Source organism: Ictidomys tridecemlineatus, chromosome 1 (genome assembly GCF_052094955.1).
Source record: "Ictidomys tridecemlineatus isolate mIctTri1 chromosome 1, mIctTri1.hap1, whole genome shotgun sequence".
Taxonomy (NCBI): domain Eukaryota; kingdom Metazoa; phylum Chordata; class Mammalia; order Rodentia; family Sciuridae; genus Ictidomys; species Ictidomys tridecemlineatus.
Genome location: NC_135477.1, coordinates 231788000 through 231809785, shown reverse-complemented (window position 1 = coordinate 231809785; position 21786 = coordinate 231788000). Strand labels below are relative to the sequence as shown.

At 31.8% G+C, this 21786-nt stretch overlaps 1 pseudogene; it reads right to left on the bottom strand.

Annotated features, from left to right (window-relative positions):
• Nucleotides 1–19413: 19413 nt before the first annotated feature.
• LOC120885989 (U2 spliceosomal RNA) lies at nt 19414–19489 on the bottom strand (annotated as a pseudogene).
• Nucleotides 19490–21786: the final 2297 nt, after the last annotated feature.

The window sequence follows — 21786 nt, the reverse complement described above, 5'->3', positions numbered from 1 at the left end:
ATTATATTATACTGATATTAATGATAATATTATTTTATTGGGTGCTATGTGGGTATATATCTGATATTTTATTCAAAGTTTTATATTTACTGTCTTCTTAAAATATATATTTTATCTTTTTGTCTTTTACTAGATATATTTATGTTTTATGTGAAGGACTTGAAACCGGGGAAGAAATAAAAATTATATACCATAGACATAAATATTAAAGTTTTTTCTATAACTGTAAATCAAGTACAAAAATAGATAGATTAACTCAATAACATGGACAGTGACACTTTTCACATTTCCATTTACTGTCCTTAGGTGTACCCCTTAGTCTATAAAGATTTGCTATGTAGTTCCAATATGACTCTTATCATTCTTTTGATTTTTTTTTTGTATTTCATGTGAAAGGAGAAAATTAATCATGCAGGGGTTGCTGTATTTAGCAAATTTCCTGAATTATCTTCACTTTTCACCTCAGTGACTTTATATATTTTTCTAGTCCACATTTAGCAAGGTAGGTCAGGTAAATAGTTTTCATTGTGTATATTCTATAACAAGTTTGTGTTAACAATAAAGCAGAAAAATTAGATCTTTGAAACATCAATCTTTAAATGTCTTAGTTTCATCAGTGTACATCTATGTATTTATAAAATTTTATAAATATTATTTTTCTTTTAATATATATTTGTGCACAAAAGTTTTTTTAAAACACTACATTTTTATAAATATATTTCTTTTCTTATTGAATTATTTTCTCAAAATTTTTTCAAGAAGAATTTGTGCAACTTTCAATATATTTTATTAGTCTCACATTTAAGCTATCATTCAGCTTACTATAAAATTGAAGTCATTTTCTTATATTACTTTGAAAACGTATTGCACTGTAATCTTCTATCACTTTTTGAAGGAGTTCTGTGTTAGAGATTGGGTCTCTGACAAACTTCAAGATTGTGGCATGCTTGGTGGCTAGGAAGTTTCTGTGCCAACATGCAGAATGCCAGGCTGCTGGGAAACTTTTGTGATAAAGACATGGGATGCCTGGCTTCTGTAGCAATATTCTTCATGAGGGTTTCGACCTTGATCTTAGGCACATAGCTCCCGGGAATAAAAAAATAAAATATTTCTTTGATAGATAAATACAATGTTTTATCAAACTCCAGTGCTTCTGGAGCTGCCTGCCTAATAGTAACTTCAGACAATGAACCTTCTTAAGAACTGCACAAAGCTTCTGACATTGCATATTGTAACTGTGAAATGTAACTGCAGCATAAGCAACTTTACTGATACTCTAAACAATAATGTGGTTATGGTACTAATGACTTAATATAACCTATTGGCATAAATAAACATGGCTACTTGGAAAAAGATCAACTCTGCCACCTTCCCTGTGTCTGCACCTTGTCTCTGTCTCCCTTCATTCAGATTCTTTACAACTTATTACTTGATGAATCACATTTTAATCTGAGTCTATTTACTTAGAACAACCTTTTTTTTCTAGAGCCTTAGTAACTTTTTCTCCTCCTCCTCCTCCTCCTCCTCCACCTCTTCTTCTTCCTCCTCCTCCTCCTCCTCCTCCTCTTCCTCCTCCTCCTCCTCCTTCTCCTCTTCCTCCTCCTCCTTCTCCTCCTCCTCCTCCTTTTTATTATTGTTTTAAACTATAGTGCAGCTCACCAATAATTTTATTGTTACTCCCTAGGAAGGACATTAACTGTGTCATTTTTAGATTTAGTATTTATAAATACAGGCTTTTGGTCATTCCATCAATTATTTCTTCTCTGACATTTATATTTTGATATGTCTATTAGAACTTTTGTTAAATAGATTAATAATTCTAGGTTTAAACTCTGTGCTACATAAATGTTCTTCTATGTATCTCATCTCTTGTTTACTTCCTGATGCCGCTGAAAACATTCTTCAATCTAATACTACAACTATTCCATGTATTCTCAGTTTTATTCTGATATTAAACTTATTACCTATGCCTTCAATTTCATCATCATTTTATTATTTCTATAATAATATCTCTCGAAGTATATTTTGGATTTTATGATTTTATTTTGTCATTATCTCAAAGTCTGTAATAACATATAGAAATTTACTTTCAATTATTTTATGCCCGAGTACATTATTCTACTTTATTTACTTTAGGCAGCATTTTGTGAATTTTTATATTTTTAACCTCTGAACTTATATTTTTTTAGGAGTACATGTTGTCTCCATGACTCCAGCTGAGAACCTAAGACTCAGGGTTCCAGAAAGTACAACCCCTGAGGAGTTTGGAGAATATTTTTGGGGGCTACTAGAGTAGGTTTTAAAATTCGGTGTTTACAATATGGCTTCATGACTTCTTTAAACACCTATAAACATCAGTATATTCTCCTGTACCAGCTGAAGGATCTTTCCTGAGCTGCAGTATTGTGAAGGTAAGCATAAAATGCCCATGAACTGGTCAGTGGGCCTGACACTCTGATCAGCTCCCAGGAACACTAATCTTTACAACTCACTAAAATTACCCTTCTACCTTAGATACTATTCCTGTTGCTATGCTTCTGTACAAGAGTGATATAGTAAGAGCACAGTAGGACAAAATAAAAAGTGAAACTAAATGTCTGCCATTATTTCCAGTTCTGGGGATCATTTCCTCTTGTACTATAAGAAATGTACAAGAGGAAATGATAGAACCTGCCATTTTCTCTCAATATTGTTTGTTTTAATTATACTCAGATTTTATGTTAGTAGCCCTATGGCATCTGCAGTACTTTAGAACTTTCATTATAGGAGAGAAGAGCAGAAAGGCAAGTTTTATATATATATATTTGTTGTTGTTTGTTTTGTTTTGTTTTGTTTTGTTCTATCAGGGACGGAACACAGGGGTGCTTAGCCACTGAGCCACATCCTCAGCACTTCTTGAACTTAAAAAAATTGTTTAATTTTAAGATGAGGTATTGCAAAATTGTTTAGAGCCTAGCTAAGCTGTTGAGAATGGTTTTGAAGTTGAGATTTTCTTGGCTTAGCCCCCAAACTTCTCGAATTTCAGACATGCATGCCCAGAAAGTTGCCTATTGTTGAATGATGCAAAAATATGGTTGGATAAACTTGCATTAATAGTTTTAAAAGACTGTTGAATTTCAAATATAATATTGTGGGAATGTTTGATAATTGACATGAAATTCTCTGCATTATCTATTTTAAGAATATTCCAAGTGTTTTAATATAACAAATACACACATTTCTCATGTGCACAGAAAGACTATTTGTGTTTTAAGCTCAACAGATTGTTATGGTTTTGTAGCTAACATTATTAAATAAAAAATAAAATATTTCCAATGCATTTATATCTCCTATAAGGATAATATAAGAACCACTAATCAAGTGACTAGATGAAATGACTTTTAATTGCTTTCTATCACTCAGTATAGGCCACCCTAACCCATTCCTTTCTTTGCAAAATGTTTTCTTATTCTTCTGTCTTCCCTTGTATCATACAAAATCTTTTTCTTTTCCCCATTCTAGTAAGAACTAGAAAAGTGTTATTGAACTTAGTCATCACACATTGAAGAATGTAGTCACAACAGATGCAACCCCAGTTCAAGTATCTGGCTCATTTATTTATTTGCTAATTATACAATATTTAGCCAATTAAATGATAGACAACTATTCACTGTTCTCTTACTTCCGAAGACTATTTTATAATCATAGTAGGAGTTGTGAACTTCAGTGTCAAAGGTATGATGCAATCATACATAAGAAAAAAATTAACTGCTCTTATTTCAATAATTTATCTTGTTAAGTACAATGTAAAACCATGTTTCTAGCTTATTCTAATTATCAAAAAGTAAAATTGTGATTTTTTTTGATTTTTGAGCCATAATACACTGTCTAGAAACTAGTATAACTTTTTTTTTTTTGAGAAATAAAGTTTTGGAGGTGGAGATATGGGACCAACCATGTTTTTAGTATATGTTTTATAAACTATCTGAAATTCCTTTACTTTTCATTTTTAAATTAAAAAATATTGTCAGGAAAGTTTATTAAATGTTTAGGAATATTACTTACATACATCACTTACATATTAACAATTTATGTACTCAATTGTTAGGTGTCTTATTAGGAGTTTGTTATATCATAAACCTTATTATAAATGCTGGAAATCAAAATCACATTACTCATGCTGGAAAGAATGAACCAGAGAACAAGTACATACCAATTACAGTATAATAGTATATGCATAGAGAATGGACATTAAATTAGTCAAAGAAAAGGGAATATTTAGAGTTCATTTCCAGAAAGAGAGGGTTAATTATAGATAAATGTAAAGAAATGTCAGAAAGTAAGGGCTTCTTCAGAGTTTAAGAGAAATAACAGAGTATGGCACTGTAAAAACATTCATTTATTCATTGATGGAGCATTGAAGTTTTAGCTGTGTAGGGTTCAGATATTGATTACATTAATGGAAGGAGACATGTAAAGTGAATTCAGAATAATCATATATAATCTAGAGTATAAAGTTTCCTTTAGGAAGGCATGTAAAAATTGAAGTTTCTATAGTTTAGAAAATCTATTGACAGAACCTTCAAAGTTCATTGGACATCCAAGTGATCCCTAGCTCAATCTGGTTGTTATAGTAGAAATGATCACTGCTAAATGGAGTTCATATCAGGAAGAAGGGAAAAGGAACCTATTTTGCAATATAAAGCTCACACAGACATCAGAAGTCATAATAATTTTTTTAAAAAAGTTGTATTTAGATTTAAAATGATAAGTTGACTTTGGACATATTGAAATTGTTGTGTACATGACATATCCAAATTGAGATGTATTTAGGCAATTTGCTATGTTTCTACAACTGAAAAAAAAAAGGAATTGAGTAGAAACACAGCTGTGCATTTTATCAAACTCTAGAAAGTATGGGAACAAAAAGTGTGGGATGAGATAGGACCGAAATAACAAAATCAGAAAAGATACAGGAATTTATGAATGACACCTGAAAAACAGTAACATTTATAATAGATAAAGCGTCATTGTCCAGTAATAGGCATAACCATGTCCATTCACTATGTAAATTTTATTAAAGCAGAAAACTGAAATTCACTCAAGTGTACAGTGAGAAGAGACAAGGGAAGAAACATCTTATCTCCAGATTTAATAAAGAAGGAAAACAAATATATGAACATTCTGCATAAGTTGAATATCATAAATTATAGCATATGTTATGACAGAGTCTTGCAATAAGAAATGTTTATTTATAAATGGTCTCTGAAATGTCCAAGAAAAAGAAGACAAAATTTGTATATCATTTTTAATTTTACAGGGAGTTTATGTAGAACAAAGAGCAATAAAATGAGAAGGGAAGAATATGTTATTTAAAATAAATTTGAAATGTAATAGAGACTCATTTTCTTTTCCTTTATACTCAGGAACCATTTCTTAAAATGGAGTAGTTTAGAAAGTCTAAGTTTCAGTTAGATAAAAGCATAAATGTTCTGTGTGAAAACAGGATGAGGGCACCTGATTATTCAATCCCCTTTATTCTAGATAATCTCCAAGCCAGGTAAAATGTGCTTGAATGAGGAGAAAAAGGAATCAAAACAAAATAATTTTTTTATTTGAAATTTCTGAGCATTATGTGACTTAAAAAGTCAGAGCTGAAAAATTGTTTCCAAAATATTTTGTGCTTTTATATATTTAAATCGCTGCTATTAATTAAAGTCTTTAGCTCATAAATCCATAAGTTTATTTAAATCCTCTTCTCTGTTCAACATTGCTTCAGATTTTCAATCCCTGGACACCCAAATTAATCACAAAAGATCTCACCAAACTCAAAATTTAAAAATATATGTTATTAATAAATTACACACATTTAGAAATTCTGATGAAAAAATTTTCACAATAATAAGTATCTTAATGTAAAATATATGTATCTTTAGCATAAAGAGAAATAATACTCTTCTATACAACTTGGCTCCAAAAATTTTTACAAAGGTATTTAAGTTCTAAGGTTTCTGATCTTTTTCAATCTATTGCTTATCATAATTTAAGCTTGATTTAATTTACCATGGTGTGTATCTCTACTATTGCTGACATGGTAGATGAAGTTGAGGCTGTCATGTATAGAATTTTATTAAGCTGTTCAAGGTTCTCCTTACAATGTCTTGATGACTTGGTTTCTACACTGTCAGCTGGATATATTATAGTCTATCCTTTTTGATCAGGAAAGTTTCTTGATTCATTTTGATTTTGTGAAGTCTACCTTTCAAGATGCTGCCATATATTAATTTCAAATGTATTTCCTTAGCAATACTCTGTGTATTCCTATGCTGCCTGAATTGAAGTCATTCAACTGTTTGAGGTATTTTGACTTGAAAATACATACATAACAAAAATTAATCTTGAGACACAATGGAATTCAGCTTTATCACTTAGAAATAACTAATCCAGTTTTATCACTTAAGAAATAACTCTGTATTATGAAGTTAACAATGATGAGTTTAACTTTTTGGTTTGTGAAATGGAATTCATTTATATTTATTTAATAACATTACTTTTTAACAATATCATGATAAGTCAAATGTAGGCTTCATTCCCTTTTCTGATGTCATTAGGTAATATTATTTTTTTTCTCATAAATAACCCCTATAGCAAGTTAAGAGTAATTATTTACATGTTGAAGATTATTTTGTAATGATGCTTATGTTCTCAATGTTAAAGTAAAAAAGACAATATTTTCATACTTAAATGAATATGATAATATGACAATATTTTATGATTCAAATAATTTACAAATATTAGTGATTATAAGGGCTTTAAATACAAGTCAGATGGCTATATTTATATTGTCCCTATGTATGAATTTATACAGGTCTTTCATACTACACCCTTTCTTTTACACTGGCAACTCTGTGAGACTGTGCTGTAAATATATGCAGTGAATGTATTGTAATCCATTCTATGAACCTACTAAAATATGTATTTAATAAAATTTTACTGACTAATATTTAATAGGCATGAAGAAATTTGTTATAAATATGTATCAGGTATTCAAAAGTGTTCAACAAGCACAGTGTGGTAGGCACATCTAAAACCAGTGAATCAGGAGGATGAAGCAGGAGAATTGCAAATCATAAAGCAAGTCTCATAAATTTACCAAAATCTTCAGCAACTTATTCATTCTCTCAAAACAAACCAAATAAAAAGGACCAGACATGTAGCTCAGTGGTACATTTCCCCTGGGTTCCAAACCTAGTCAAAAAAGAGAAAGGAAAAACAAAAGTTCAACAATCTCCAAATATAAATTTAGTTATTAGAGACTCAAAACTAATAAAACTTCATTCACCTTGATATTATACATTATCCTCCTAAGAATTATTTTCATTTCAACTTTAGAAATTTCTAATAATTAAAAACTTTTGAAAATAAAACAATATTTCAGAACAAAATTTAAAAAACAAACTAGTTCTACACAGAGAATTGGAGCTGGAAAAATATCTATGATGTTGGTCTTTGTTCTAGCCCATTGGCATTGAGGAGATAATTTCCAAAGGCAGTTATATTGTGTAGATTGTTAGAGAAGATAAATTGAACATTCAAATTCTTCAGGTGTCTGGAAGAAATGAGTTTGTGAGTGCCGTCTAGTGGCAAATGTAAAAAACAAGACCAAATACACCCAAACCATTACTTTGAAAATACAGAGACCTAAATGTAGAGACATTAAGTCATACAGACATCTTCTTATCCAGACTTTTAGCAACAATAAAGGAGTTCTGGAGAGAGGAGATCTTCCAGAGTAGTTTCCAGAGTAAAGATCTCTATGGTTCAAGTCACTGTTCATGTGAGAGTACTATTGCAGACTGACTGTACTCAATAAACACTAATACCAGCCTGCCAAACTCTCACTGTGGCCCATCTTGTATCTGTATAGTGAGTTGATGACAGAATCGTTCTCATCTCTGGAATAAAGAATTTATTTAAAAATTGATCATTTTTTTTTAAACTAAGCTTGATCTATTTATTGTCATTATTGTGTAACCAACTAAACAGGAACTGAGATAAATAATAATGTGAATTGGGTATGGTATCACTGTAGATACACTAATGATTCTTCCTATTTTAGTCAACTTTTTAAATTTATCTTATTTCACTTTTGTGCGTGTGTGCTGTGACCAAAAGGCTTGATGAGAACAATTTTGTAGGAGGATATGTTTATTTGTGACTCTTAGTCCAAAGAAGGCAACTCAATTACTGTGGGCCCAAGGTGAGGCAGAACATCATGAGGTAGGGTGTGACAGAGGAATGAAGTTATGGACATAATGACCAGAAAGGCGAGAGAGAGAGAGAGAGAGAGAGAGAGAGAGAGAGAGAGAGAGAGAGAGAGAGAACACTCTCTCATCATGATCAAAATATATACACCAAAAGCATGCCCCCAATGACCCATCTCTAACCACACCCTACCTACCTATAGTTACCATCCAATTAATCACTATCAGAAAATTAATGCACTGATTAGGTTAAATTTCTCATAACCACCAAGTTATTTTACCTCTAAACTTTCTTTCATTGTCCCATGCATGAGTGTTTGGAGTACACTTCATATGTAAACCATAAAATCCTAATTGGAATCAATGCATATCTGAATTCATGTTTACCAATACTATTATTTGAAGTCTTAAATGATGTTTATCTATCAACAAACTATGTCACAGAATTATTCAGAACAAAGGAGATATTTTATGACAAAACAATGATAACAGTCTACTGATTATGTAATCCACTTTCTACATGCACTAGTCTGGAAACACTTGTCCAGATAACAGAGGACTCAGGTGGAAGTTCCTTGAGGAGTGTAAGCTTTGTGCCGTGTTCCAAAATGAGTTAGATACGTTAAACTAGCATTTGATATATTTCATAGTGTCTCCTATAGTTATTAAAACAGATGGTTTTCTAATCTAAAATTATAGGAATGACTAGCTTAGCTCCCTTTCAAATTCAGTTTATTCTTCTATGGGATTTGGATTCCCCATTCTTAATTAACTTGGTATCAGCAGGGTTACACATATTGAATCACAGCAGGGAAGGAAGACTTTATAAGAGACAGAGTAAGTGATTAATTGATTTGGAAGATGTGCAAAACTGGCTAGTTTGGTCTCTTCAGGTAGTAAACAAGCAGGCAAAGATAAGAAAATAGTTGAATGGCCATGTAGCCGGTTCTGATTAGCATGAAAATAGGGAAGTATTACCAAACAAAGGGGACAAGAAAAATTATGCTGAAATGCTTGTGGGTATAAATTGGTTGAAGCCTCCTATGTAGCTATATAAGCTATAGTGGATGGCTTTTCCTCAATTATTTCCAGCGTAGTCTATCCCAGCATTTCACCAAACATCTTTGCTGTTCTTGTCCTCAGGGTGCCCTTTGCTGGCACTTTCCAAAAAGAAATAAGTACTTAACATTTGCTCCAGAAGGGCCAACAACAAATGTTTTTCCTATGGTTTCTTTAATTAAGTTAATAAGAAAGAAATTATCTGTACATTTTTCAAGTTTTTAAGTCTTTCTAAAAAGTCACTTAAATATTCTGGAATATATTTTAGGCCATCTCTTTTGCTATTTTGTTTTGTTTTCTTTCAGCATGGGGCAATTAGAAACAAGAAGCAATGTCATTTCATTCAACCATTGCTTTCTGCTGGTAATTTAAACATGTTAACTATTCATTCATTCACTCATTCATTTATTCATTTAGTACTAGGATTGAACCCTGCAGTGCTTAACTACTGAGTCACAACCCCAGCCCTTTTTCATATTTTATTTAGAGACAGACTCTAACTGAGTTGTTTAGTACCTTGCTAAGGTGCTGAGACTGGCACTGAACTTGTGATCCTCCTGCTTCCGCATCCTGAGCCTCTGGGATTATGGGACATGTTAACATTTTAAAACTTAATTACATGTGATTGTTGTGCATATGCTTGGGTTGTAACAATTTTAAAAATATGATTCTTAATTGAAAATATTTAGCACACAGCATGTATTAAATCAAACCACTATAAAATACTGCTTTGGGATAGGAAAAATACTGCTTTGGGATATTTTTGAAATATATGGTTTATTTAAATAATTGTTTTCAAATTTTGCAATGATAGAGTAATATATTTATTGATTCAAATTTTATTATCCTCACCCTTGCAATGTAGACACATCATTCCATTAAATAATAAATTAAATTTATTTATTAATTACTATTTGAAAATGTACTGCAATGGACTTTATTATTTGGATGAGGAAACAAAGACTTCAGTATGCAGTCAAAGGAAAAACAAAGTAAAGAGTAAAAAATATTTGCTTCCATACAACTGATAAGACATTAATATCCAAAAAAATAAGAAAATAAAGAAACTCAATAGTAAGTAAAAAAAAAAACTGTTTAGCAAATGCAAAGAAGAACTGAATATATATTTCTAAAAGAAGACATAAATGATCAAAGAGTATATGGAAAATGTTCAATATCAAGAATCAATAATCGTGAATCAATAATCATTAGAGAAACACAAGCTAATAATTCAAAGTGAGATATGACCTTACACTAGATAAAATTGCTAATATCAAAACAAATATATAGCAAGTATTTGTGAGGATGTTGAGAAAAGGGACTTCTTGTACAATGTTGTAAATGTAAATTAACAAAACTCTTATAGAAAATTATATGGAGTTCTCAAATATTTTAAAAATCATATAATACAGAAATTTAACAATGGGGTATGTATGTAAATGACATAAAATCAGCATGCTGAAGAGATATTTGCATTCCCATGTTCACTGAAGCATTATTCACTTCAGCCAAGATGTGTAATCAACTTAACTTTTCATCAACAGATGAAAGTATAAAGAAAATATGGTATTTGAACTATTCAGCTTAAAGAAAGAAGTTCTATAATTTGTGACATATGGATACGGATGAATGTGGAGGCTTCAGATGAGTGCAGTAAGCTGAAGCAGGATGATAATTCACCAAATCACTTCCATGTGGTATCAAGAAAAAAATGATCTCTTAAAAGTTAACATGAATAATAGTGATAGTTTGAGTTCTGCTTTACCAATTCATACCTATTTAATTTCTTTCTTCTGTTTATTTGCTTTGGCTAGAGTTTCAAGGATAGTGTTGAATAAAAGTGGTGAATGAGGGCATCCTTGTCTTATTCCATGAGTTCTTAAATGAATGCTTTCAATTTTTCTCCATTTAGAATGAAGCTGGCCTTGGGTTTAGCATAGATAGCTTTTATAATGTTGAGTATGTTTCTAGTATTCCTAGTTTTTCTAGTGTGATTTTTTTTTGCATTAAAGGTTGGTGTATTTTGTCCAAAATTCCATCAGAAAACTTCTTAGAACTAATAAATTAATTCAGCAAAGTGGAAGGACAGAATATTAATACCCATAAATCAAATATGTTCCTATACATCAGTGATAAATACAATGAAAGAGAAATTAAGAAAAATACCTCACAATAGATTCAAAAAATAAAAATAAAATATTTGGGAATCAAACTAACAAAAGAGCTGAAAGACCTCTACAATGAAACCTACAGAATAATAAAGAAAGGAATTGAAGAAGATCATAGAAGATGAGAAGAACTTCCATGCTCTTGGCTAGGCAGAATTAATCTAGTCAAATGGCCATACTAAGAAAAGTGTTATACAGGGTTAATGTAATTTCTATTAAAATCCCAATGATATACTTTATATAAATGGAAAAAAGAAAACATGAAATTAATTTGGAAAAATAGGAGACCCAGAATAGCCTAAGCAATCCTTAGCAAAAAGGATAAAGCAGGAGGCATCACAATACCAGATGTTAAATTATACTATAGAGCCTTAGAAACAGAAACAGCATGCTATTGGCACAAAAACAGACACATAGACCCACTGGTATAGACTAGAAGAAACAGACACAAACCCTCATAAATACAGTGATCTGATACTAGACAAGACAACAAAATTACACATTGGAGAAAAGACAGCCTGTTCAACAAATGGCACTGGGAAAACTGGAAATCCATATGTTGCAAAATAAAATTTAAACATCTATCTCTCACTCTGCACAAAACTCAACCCATGTGGATCATGAACTTAGGCAGTAGACCAGAGACCCTGCACCAAATAGGACTAATCTCCAACATGTTGGCTTCGAAACTGACATTCCTAAGACTCCTAAATCACAAGAAGTAAAATTGAGAATCAATAAATTGTATGAATCAAACACCAAAGCTTCTTTAGAGCAAAGGAAACAATCAATAACATGAAAAAAGAGCCCATAGAATGGCAGGAAAATCTTTACCCACAAGCACCTTAGATAGAGCATTAATCTCCAAGATAAATGAAAACTCAAAAAATTAAACACCAAAAAACTAAATAGCCCAATCAATAAATTGGCTAAGGATCTGATCAGGCACTTTACAGAAGAAGAAATACAATTGATAAACAAATATATGAAAAAAATTCAACATCTCTAGCAATTAAAGAAATGCAAATCAAAACTACTCTGAGAGTTCTTCTCACTCCAATAAGAATGACAATTATCAAGACTATGAGGAACAATCAATATTGGCTAGAACATAGGTAAAAAGATACACTCATAAATTGCTTATGGTGCTATAAATTGGGGCAACCCCTATGGAAAGCAGGATGTTAATTCCTCAGAAAACTTGGAATAGAACCACCATTTAATGAAGTTATCCTACTCCTCAGGTTATACCAAAGCACTTAAAATCAACACACTATAATTACATAGCCACATCAATGTTTATAGTAGTTCAATTCACAATAGCTAAGCTGTGGAATCAACCTAGGTACCTATCAACAGATGAATGGATAAAGTAGTGGATTAGTGGAATATTACTCAGCCTCAAAGAAGAAGGAAATTATGGCATTTAATAGTAAACAGATGGAGCTGGAGAATATCATGCTAAGTGAAATAACCCAATCCCGAAGAACTAAATCCCATTTTGCTTTTCTCTAATATGTGGATGCCAATTGAAAATAAAGGGGAATGAGTGGCTATAAAAAATTGAGGTACTTTGGATTATACAGAGGGGAGTGAAGGAGAGGAGGGTGTGGGTGTGGGAGGGATAGTGGAATGAGTTGGACATTATTACACAATGTTCATGCATGATCACATAACTGGTATAATTCTACATCATATACAACCAGAAGGATGAGAAATTATGCTTCAGTTATTTATGTATGATACATTAAAATGCATTCTACTATCATATATAATTAGAACAAGATAATAGATCTGTAGTATTTGCACAATTAAGAAAAAGGGGGTGGGGGCTGGAGTTGGGGAGGAAAGAATGTGATATGAGGTAATGCATATATTTTAACAAGATTTATTTAATCATTCCACAATGTAAAAAGATCTCAATAAATACACAACAATTCTGTATGGAAATATTCAATTATTGTATTGTAAAGTAGACAATAACACAACAGTTTCTAATTTGGGAATAAAATTGTTCATATATTTTATACCCTGATGTCTAGGAAAAAATCTATTTTATTGTTCTTTTTATAATTAAAAGGAAAATACAAAATAATAAGAAACATTTGCAAAGTGAGAAAAGATTATGAAACCCAAACTCAGTAGTCAACATATATTAAAGGGCTTTTATAGTGCAGAATAATAAATTGTTATAATAAAATGCCATTAGCTCAATGTTGTACATAGCAATTAAGTGCCATGAAACTCTTCCTGATGCTTTACCTGTGCTAAAAAAGCTATTGCGATTTCTTTTCTCAGTCTGAGTTTTATCCTGATTTTAATTGACACAAAACCAAGAATCTTCCTTTAAAACATTCTATTCTCAGGAGTTCTTCCAATTTCTAATGAAAAATAACCATCAGGGATAATAAGCCTAGAACTAGGTTTAATTGGTACTGATTTAATTTTTCTTTTCACAAACTCCTGGATCAATATATGATTTCACCTCTACCATAAGGTATTTTTGTTTTGTTTACATATATGTTAACAAAATAGTATATTTATTCTAAGAGTTCTTTCTCATTGTTTTTCCAATTACATTCAAAATAAGAGAGAGACCTCAAAAATAGTTTTGTTAAAACAAGTTAAAGAGATAAGTCTACAAATAGGTTAACTCAAAACAAACAAGCAAGCATAAATACTGTTAGTGATTGTCAGCTGATGCCTTGGTAATAAGAACAGAGTTTTCTTTTAAATCTCTTGAGACAGGTTTGGGGGTGAAATTCAGTGTAGAGCCATGGCCTAGTATTTTGGAGGCCCTGTGTTTATTCTCCAGCACCTCAAACAAACAAGCAAGCACAAATGATATCTAAGAGCAAATTGTGAGTGCGCGCGCGTGTGTGTGTGTGTGTAGTGTGTGTGTGTGTGTGTTCACACACACCATACATTTGTGTGTTTATACTGGTTCTTGCTATGTTGCTCAGTTTGGTCTCAAACTCATGGACCTAAAGATTCTGCCTCCTCAACCTTCAGAGTAGCTGGAACCCCAGTCATGGGACCACATCCACAACATTTATTTTTAGAGTACATATGCATGTTGTTTCTTAGAATTGCTATGTAACCACATATTTGGGAAAGTAATACTTTATAAAAACAGAGAATAAAAAAAATTCCCACTCTAGCCAGGTGTGGTGGCTTATGTCTATAATCCCAATGGCCAGGAAGGCTGAGAAAGGAGGACCTTGAGTTCAAAGGCAAGATCAGTAGAAGCAAGGTGCTAAGCAACTCAGTGAGACCCTTTCTCTAAATAAAATACAAAATAGGGCTGAGGATGTGGCTCAGTGGTTGAGTGCCCCTCAACCCTCATTCCCCAACCCCAAGAAAAATAATCTAAAAAAAATTGACAACTCTGGATGAATGGAGGAATAGATAGAAACAAAGGTATTTGTTTTAACATACTTTATATACCAACCAAGATATGAAAAATTGTGTCATATATGTGTAATAAGAATTGCAATGCAAAAAAACCCCCAAAAACAAAAAAAACAAAGCACATGTATAAAGACATGAATTGGCGTGAACATACTTTATATAAAAAAGATATGAAAATTGTGCTCTATATGTATTATAAAAATTGGAATGCTATCCACTGTCATGTATTTAAAAAAATAAAATCAATTAAAAAAGAAACAAAGGTATTTAGTTATTAATTGTAGTTCATTTTATTTGTCTACCTGATTAGATCATGGGTCCGCCAATGTGTGATTAAGATTTTTTCTCTTTCTCTTTCAGGATGCTTCTGAGAAACATTCGTATTTGAATTTGTAGACTGAGTCTTTTAGTCAGCTTTTTCACTGCTGTGACTAAAACACCTGAACAGAACAATTGTAGAGGGGGAAATGTTTATTTGGGAGGCCCATGGTTTCAGAGGTCTTGTTCCATAGACAGCAGGCTCTGTTCCTTGGGGCTCCAGGTGAGGCAGAACATCATGGCAGAGAAGTGATGTGGCTCACATGATGATCAGAAAGCAGACAGAGAGACTCCACTTGCCACATACAAAATATATACCTCCAAACCCAGGCCCTCAATGACACACCTCCTCCAGCCACACCCTACCCACCTTCAGCTACCATTTAATCCCATCATGGGATTAATTCACTGATTAAGGGTTTTGTAACCCAGTCAGTTTTTCTCTAAACTTTCCTCACACGTGAGCTTTTGGGGATACCTCACATCCAAACCAAAGACTTCCCTAATTAGGTGGGTGAATCTCAGCCAATCTTTTCTGATTGACAAGCATAGAAGTGAGGATTCACTCTCCCACTGTCTGAGTGGACTACTGATGCTCTTCCCTCAGTGATTCTGGTTCTCAAGCATTCTCACTAGGACTGCAGTCTCTGCCATGGAGTGGTGGAAATGTTCCAACCACACCAGTGGCCTTTTTGTGTCTCCAACTTGAAGACTAGCAATTCATGGGACTTCTTGACCTCCAGAGTTGTGTGATCCAATACTTTGCAATAACATACGTGAGCATCTCTGTCTGAATGCACTGCACAGAAAGTTACAGATTTTCAGAAGTAATTCCTTTTAAACATTATGATATCGATATTTTTACATGTAAGAAACTTAGAACACATTTTTCTATTGCAGATATCTGAAAGTCAAATACTAAAATGTTTATCTTGTTTCTTATAAATAATCTAAACTGTAATAATGTGTGGAAGAACACCATATTTTACTGCATTTTAAAAAAGAACAAGTTATAAAAATGTCTAATGATGCAGAAATAATGAAGGAATACACCCATAAATCTACCCCTCAAATTCTAGAATTAGCATAGCAGATCTAGTTTATCATAGTTTTTGACTTATGTTATTCACACATCTCCCAATCCATCTTATTTTTCTGATGCATTTCAAACTAAATTGTAGATGCATGTTCACTTCATGACTAAACGATTCAATATGCATGTTAGTAGCAAGAATGAAATATTTGTTTATAGATTTCTTTAAGGAAACTTTATATTAAATGATATCTGTAGAACTTAAGTATAACTTCAATGAATGTTTCATTAATATTATGGAATCAAAACTTTATTAAGATAACATTGCTGTCTCTTCAGAAAGTTCCTTTAGTCACTTTGACAGGAGTTACTTGGCTTTACTTCCTCAAAGGCAAACAATGTTCTAAAGTTTTTCATGGTAAATCATTTTCCCACTCTAAAACAATCATAAAAAGAAAAGTATAAGAGCCCACTTTTTTTAAAAAACCATATAAGCATATAAAATATTTTGTAAAAATATAATAGATAGTATTTGAAATATTATATATATTTATATATATCAATGCCAGAATAATGTTTCAATTTATATTTATTTAGTCATTATAAAGCATATATAATTTTAATACATTAACTTGTTTATTTTAAGAAGACTTTGTCAATTATCTAATTTCCAATAATTAGTAAGAAAATTTAACTTTTGACAAACTAGATTTTAAGATCAATAAAAGGAAAGTAACTCACAACTTTTTATTATATGTCATTTTCTACAATTGTATGATATAAGTTAACAGAATAAGTCTATACTTAAATTTTATAGTAATTACATCATTAACATTATCTATATCCTAATGTGTCCAACACATGATAATGTGTTATTTAAGTGCAGCAGATATGAATAAATAATGGAATTTACAAAACTACTCTATTTTTAGCATTATCTAAAAATTTATTTAAACAAGTATTCTTTTAGGAAGCTCATTTCTCCCCCAACTTATGTCCCTAATAAGATAAGGATTTTGGGAAATGTTTAACCCCAAAATGAGGAATATCTACTTTTTTCAATTGAACTTAAACTCACTGAGTAGAAAATTAGCTTCTTATCAAGTATGACTGTTTCTAAACTTCTTATATTTCTGCCTGTATAAGACATTTAATATTTTTACTTAATCAGGCAATAAGAGAACTAATTAACATAACCATCAATGCTTATACAATCACCATCACCACTTATACAAATATTTTCTTCCAATCTACAAGTTATGTTTATTATCTGACATTGTTTTTGCAAAGCAAAACTTTCTCTTTTTTAATATTTTATTTTTTAGTTTTCATCAGACACAATATCTTTGTTTGCATGTGGTGCTGAGGATCAAACCTGGGACGCACGCATGCCAGGCGAGTGCGCTACCGCTTGAGCCACATCCCCAGCCCCAAAACTTTCTTTTAATTAAAAAAAAAGTCAAGATTCTCAGTTCTCTCATGGATCAGGCCTTTGGTGTTATAGCTAAAACATCATCAGCAGACCTAAAGTAATCTAGAATGTCTCCTATCTTAAGTTCTTGGACTTTCAATGTTTTGAATTTTTCATTAAGATCACCCATCAATTTTGAATTAATTTCATAGAAGACATAATTTCCTTGTTTAACTTTACTTGTCTGCATGTGATTGTCCAGCTATCATAGCATCATTTCTTAAAAGGAACAGTTTTTCTCCATTGTGTTAATATTGTTTATTTGTCAAATAATATTTCTGTATATTTCTATGGGTCTTTTTCTGTTCTTTCCATTGATCATTTGATTATTCTTTCACCAATACCACATTGTTTTGATTACTAGAATTTTATAGGAAGTTTTAAAACTGGATAGGATTAGTTTGACAACTTTGCTTTCTTTCAACCTTATACTGAATATTCTGAGCCTTTTGCCTTCTTAATTTATTATTTAGAATTAGTCTGTCACTATCTACAAATAGCTTGCTCGTGTTTTGATTGAGATTGCACCAAATCTGTACATCATTTTGGGAAGAACTGATATCTTGACAGTATTGAGACTTCCTACTATGAAGATGACATTTATTTGTCCATTTTTCTTGGTCTTATTTGATTTCTTTTACCATCATTTTATAGTTTCTTCATAGAGATTTTATGCATATTTGATTAAATTTATATATAAGCATTTCTTTTGTAATATAATTTGTTTTAATTTCAAATTTTACTTGTTCATTGCTGGTGTATAGAAAAAAAATTTACTTTTCATGTCAACTTTGTATGCTGCAATCTAAATATAATTACTTATTTTTATCAGTTCTTTCCTTGATTACTTTACATTTTCTACAGACGTGACATGTCCTATGGAAAAAAAAAAGAACAATTTTATTTCTTCTTTCCCAGTTTATCTTTCATTCCATTTTTGTCTTGTTATTTTAGCACAGACTATGAGTACAATATTGAAAATAGTCAGGACCTGGGCATGGTGGTGCAGGCCTGTAGTCTCAGCTACTCAGCAGGCTCATGAAGGAAGATCACATATTGGAGGCCATCCTAGAAACCTTAGTGACACCTAAAATAAAATTTTTAAAAAAGGAATGGGGATGTAGCTCAGTTAGAGTACTTGCCTTATATGTACAAGGTCCTAGATTAATTCCCAGGACTATGATGAAGATATAAAAATAAGTGGTAGGAATGAAGTTCCCCCTTACCTTTTGTCTTTTTTCTGATCTTAATAGTCTTTCTGAGAAAAAATCTCATTTCCACATTTAAGTGTGACATTTATTGTAAGTTTTATGCACACATTGTCTATCAAATTGAGGACAATGCTGTTTATTACTTCTTGAGATTCAATAATTAATGGGGATGGAAATTTATGAAAAAATATCGCTATCTATTGATTTGATTATGTATATTTCTTCTAGAGACTGCTCCTGTGAGGGATTACATAAAATTAATTTCAGATATTGAACATCTTACTTCATTGTGGTGTATCACTGTTTTTGGACATTGTCATAATTGTTTAAGTAACACTTTGTCGAGAGAGTTTTTACAGCTCTGTTCATAAGAACTATTGTTCTGTAAAACTTTCTTTTTTCTTTCTCTACAGAACTATTATTTGTAGGTCCTTTTATTTATCCATTTTTTTGTAATGCTTTCTCCTGGTGTGCATTAGGGCGATGCTGATCCTATTGTATAAGCTAGGAAATGTTACAACAGCATTTGTTTTTTGATACTACACTTGATCTTAGCCAAAAGGCCGAGAAGCGATAGCATTTGTTTTTTGAAAGAAAGTGTAGAATATTGGTATAATTTCTCCCTAAAATATTTGCCATAATTCCCCAATGAACCCAAATGAACTCTTGTTTCTTTTCTTTTGGAAGGTTCTTAATTATTGTTTCAATTTTTAAAGAGACATAGGCTTATTCAGATTTTTTCTCCAAGTTTTGGCAGAGTGTGTCTTTCAAATAATTAATCCATTTCATCTATGAAATTTGTGGTCATAGAGGTGTTTATAGTATTATCCTCTAAATTTCCTTTGTGACTGTAGTTATATCACCTCTTCCAGTTCTCATACTTGCCAATTATGTTCTTTTTTTCAAGTAGCTTTAGGCTGGAGTCTTATCAAACTTATTTATCTTTTAACATAACCAGCTTTAGATGTATTGATTTTATATTTTGATTACCTGATCTAAAATTTTTATTCTTTAATTTTTGATATTTGTGTTTTCTTCTTCTCACTTTGGATTAATTTCTTCTTTTTATTCTGCTATCCTAAAGAGAAACTTAGTATACTTTAAATTTTCCTTCTTTTTTGGGGAGGGCGGGGGCATGCACAGCTACCAGGGATTGAACTACTGAGCCACATTCTGAGCCCTATTTTGTTTTTTATTTAGAGACAGTGTCTCACTGAGTTGCATAGAGCCTTGCTTTTGCTGAGGCTGGCTTTGAACTCTCAATTCTCCTGCTTCAGCACCCTGAGCAGTAGGCAGTACAAGAGTGAGCCTCTGTGCCTGGCTTCCTTCTCTTTAAATACTTGCATTCAATGAGATATGTTTTCCTCTAGTCATTATTTTAAATGTGTGTCACAAATTCTGGAATGCTAGGCTTTTAAAATTTCCACTATGTTTCTAAGTATCTTAATGTATCTTCAGAATTTTCTTTACTAATGTAATATAATATTTGTATATATGTTGTTTATACTCCATGCAATTGGAGAAATTACCCCAATATTTTTCTTTTACTTACTGTTAATTTAATCTCATCGTGTTTCATAGAAATCATTGAATGATTTATTAATTTGCATTTTTACAATGTGTTTTGTGGCCCCAAATATGGCCTTAGTGAATTTCCCATATGAGTTTGATGGGAATGTGTATTCTGCTCTTGTTAGTTGAAGTAGCTTATAGATGTCAGTTATATAAAACAGTCTGGTTGTTTTTTAAAATGAACAAATCTTGACTTTATACGTCTAGTTAAAAGTTAAAGATATACAAATAAAGTTTAACTAATTGGTGTGAATATACTTTGTATTCAACCAGAGATATGAAAAATTGTGCTCTATATGTGTAATAAGAATTGTAATGCATTCCACTGTCATACATAAATAAAAATATTTTTTAAAGAAGCTTAGCTGATTATAAGAAGGTTTGGGACCTTCTTCTATAATGAAGTTAGAATAAATGAGAATCATATATGGGATAGAGAAATTTGGAGAAGTTTATGCTTTCAAATTTTTTTCTGTTCCCTCCCAGGCATGGTTGTGTACTACTGTAATGCCAGCTAGTGAGGCACGCTTATTGCAAGTTCAAGGCCATCACAGACTAATTAGCAAGAACCTGTCTCAAAATAAAATTTAAAAAGGAATGGGGAGGTAGCTTAGTGGTAGAGTCCTCGCCTAGAATATACAAGGACCTGGGTTCAATTCCAGCACTGCCACACATACCAAAGTGCCATAACATGGAATGCAGTATGCCCTAAGTCAGGTAACCTACAGTCAATTGGAGGTTATAAGTATTACACAAACACATAAGGAAACAAATGGAGGGAAAATGTGTGAATAAGGTTTTCTTAATCATTTACCTGACAGACTCAATATTCTCTAGGAGTTAGAAAACACAATCTAAGGTCTAAGGGGAAAAAGTAATGGAAAAGTAATTAAGGAGGGGTATGGAAGACTCACTTGACATGCAAGCTTACTGCTCTTCATTTTAGAAGAAGAGATTCACAGTTCACCACTTTTCCTTGAAAGCACTAATCAACACCACCTCCCTAAATGTAGACGGGCATTATTGTCAGATAATGTATACTCTCATAATCAAAGTAAATTTTTTTTACATCCATATTATTACTGAATTATTTCTGCTTATGAGTAGCAATTTAATTAATATCTATATTTAGTTTTTTTAATCACCTTTTCCTTCTGTAATATTCTAGAAGGAATAATGAATATTTAATTTTAAGTGGAAGAATATCTTTCTATAAGCTTCAATGGTAAGCTTTGCAAAAGTTTCAACAACAGCCTTGCCAACCACTGTAAGCTCCAATACTTACTAATTTCTGCTCATC